General features: G+C 61.7%; 1 protein-coding gene across 3 annotated transcripts in view; it reads right to left on the reverse strand.

Annotated features, from left to right (window-relative positions):
- CIC (capicua transcriptional repressor) overlaps positions 1–2550 on the reverse strand; it is a 26514-nt gene extending 23964 nt beyond the window's left edge. For 2 of the 3 annotated variants that reach the window (XM_045292727.1, XM_045292725.1), the window contains exon 1: positions 1689–1754. The gene's annotated coding sequence lies outside the window, so the exon portion shown is untranslated. Of the gene's footprint in view, positions 1–1688; positions 1755–2473 lie in introns of those variants that run through there. The other variant, XM_045292726.1, reaches the window with a different exon arrangement.
- Positions 2551–2914: the final 364 nt, after the last annotated feature.

Genomic DNA, 2914 nt, shown 5'->3' on the forward strand with positions numbered 1-2914 from the left:
CACACACACACACACACACACGCACACACGCCCAGAGACGCAGAAAGGGAGGTGACCAGGCTGCGAGGTGAGCTCCTGCATTCCCCAACCCCCACCCTCTGGGCAGCCTGGCATGGCCAGGCATTATGGGAAGGAGTGGGCAGCTAAGAATCCCCGGGGACGGATGCCCACTCGGCCTAGCACCCCGGGCCTGCCAGGTACAGCCATTCTCCCCAGATCCTGGCAGAGAGCAGGCAGTGGCATGTCCTGGGCAGGAGCCCATACCTAGCGCTGCCATGGGGCCGGGCACGAGCACACGCGCGCACGCACACGTACACACACTACATCACACAGTGGGGGCCACAGCTACATCCCAGGGTTCCATCCTGCTCCCGCCCCCATGGGATCCTGCCTCCCCCCCCCACCCTCCCCACAACCCCCAAATGGGAGGCCTGGGAGACCAGCCCCTGCTTCTGGCTTGTGTGCATCCCAGCCTTAGAGCCAGCTGCTCCCCCACCCCCACCCCACCGGCCCCCCAAATCTGCCCTCTGTCTCCAGGTAGGGGTAAGTGGGAGAAGGTCAGAGAAAGCAGGGTCAGGCCGGCAAGCCAACCTCACCCACTTCCTGAGCAGTCATTCTTGCCCGCCGCCCCCTTGCAAGCTGCCCTTAGGAAAGCAAAAGGGGGAAAAAACTTTCCTTCCAAGTCACTGATGGGGCCCAGGAGGCCCCTAGGAGTGTTGGGGGCCCAAGGACCCTCTGTCAGGCTGCCCGGGGCCATCTGGCTTCCTGCTGGGCTACTGGGGCCTGCTCCTCCGGTGGACTCTGCAGTGCCAGCATGCCCCTCCCTGGGGTCAACCCTGGGATCCTCACAGCAAAGCCCGGAAGGCCTGGGGCTCTCTATACTCGTGCTTGGGCAGATACCACCACCTTCTCCACAATGAGCCGTTAAGCCACCCTCCTCACGACTGAGATCTGGCCCCAGTCCTGCCCGTTCCTAAAGATAAGCCTTCACTCAGTCCACGGGGCCCTTACCATCACACTGCCTGGGCCAGGCTCTTCACCCCAGAAACCCAGTCTCTTGTTTCCCTTGGAGTCATTATTCCCTTTCTGTCCACCTCTCCCTGGATAACTCCCACCCAGGGCTCTGGGGACCCTCACCTCCCTTAGACTCTGAGCAGTAACTCCTTAAAGGCAGGCCAGCCGAGGTCCTGGCAATGCGGGCGGCTCGTGCCCTCTGCTCCCACCAGCCTGGCACCAGCTTCCCTGCCATTCTCTCCCATCCTGTCACCACCTCTACCTCTCTCCTCACAGGCCCTAGGGCCCCTCCTGTCACTCTCTCATCACCTCATCTCTCTGTCACCTCTTCCTCCCAGCCACTCTCCTGTCAGCCATCTCCGGACTTGTCACCCTCTCTCCCCATCACATCACCTCTCCTTGTCACCCCCTCCAACTCTGTCCCCCCCCTTTCCATGTTACCCCTCCATTCCTGTTGCCGGTTCTCTGCCCACCACAACCTCCTCGTCACCCCTTTTCTGTCACCCTCCGCACACCACTTCCTCTACTCTGCGCCACCCCCCACCCCCCGTTCTCACCAGTCCGTCCACCCCTTTCCCCCTTATACCCCTACCCTGTCCCTGCCACCTGTCCCCTCCCGACCCCCAGTCCCCGGAAACCCTTTTGCCCAGGTCAGCCCTGGCCCCGCCCCTCACCTCGGGCTCAGCGGGGTTTCGGGGCGGGGGGCCGTGGCTCCGGCTCGGTCCGGTCCGGTCCCTCCCCGCCCCCCCTTCGGCTCTCCCTCTTGATTCTCCCTTTTTTTTTTACTCCAACACACAAAATGGTGAATGGACCTGCAACAGCTGGAGCAGTCAGCCAATCAGCGACCACAACCCCGCTGACCGGCGCCGGCCTAAGCCAATAGATATTCGCAGCCTCACCGGCTCCGCCCCTCAAAGAAGAGAGACACTCGCAACGACTAATAGTGCCTACCCGGCAACGCTAAGGGGCGGGGCTAAAGTCCAAGACCTGCCTCCCTCGGGGACCGACACCAACCTAAGCCTACGACCGCCTGATCTGCCTAGGACCCTGCCCTACAACACGTGATGGACACAAGTCTTGACCAATTGCAATCCACCTTAGGGCCAAAAGACGAATACAGTACCCAATCACCCCACAGCCTAGGCCGGAACCCAGGCTCTGTGAGAGACAGTAGCCAATGAATTGAAAGGGGGAGGGATTACGGGATGAGCTATCCAATGAGCGGCCTAAGGAGGCGTGGCCAGAGCATTTGTTGACTGGCTAATCGCAATTCCTGCTGGGAATAGAAGTCTTCTTAAGGTTCTGGCCCATAGTTGATAATATAAGCCAGACTACAACTCCCATGTGACAGTGCCTGGACCACCAAAGAATCCGGGCGAGGTGAAAAAGTCGGAAAGGGCAGTTCCTGGAGAGTATCACTGGACACCAGGAGCATCTGAGACCCAGGGCCCCGACTCACCCGAACTCCCGGCTCTGGCGTCGCCAGTGGATCCTCTCAGCGGCGGCTGTAGCGGCACGAGGAGGAGGTTCGAGGAGCAGCCAACCGCCACCCGCGAGCCCCGCAACCAATCAGTAGCGCTCGGGGCGGTGCAATGACCTCACCGGTTTCTACTCTCTTACCCCTCCCCCAGGTGGTTGTCGCCGCCGCCGGTAGCCGGGAGTAGGGAAGTTTGAGTTGGGGGGGGAGGGGAGGAGTGATGTCACCTTTCCCCAGCGTGATTGGTTGTTGGGTGGCCGAGACGACGACCAATCAACAGCTTTCGAAAGTCTGGCGCGGCCCCGCGGAAAGCTCTGTTGCCACCGGGAGGGGAGAACGCGCGTGCCTGTGGGGCGGCGCGCGCTGCTGCAGTGTGGGCAGCGCGCGCGACCTGGAACTTTGGGGGACCTGGGGACAGCCATC

This window comes from Echinops telfairi, unplaced genomic scaffold (genome assembly GCF_000313985.2).
Source record: "Echinops telfairi isolate 266 unplaced genomic scaffold, ASM31398v2 ScPeMD7_655;HRSCAF=1070, whole genome shotgun sequence".
In the NCBI taxonomy this organism is placed as follows: domain Eukaryota; kingdom Metazoa; phylum Chordata; class Mammalia; order Afrosoricida; family Tenrecidae; genus Echinops; species Echinops telfairi.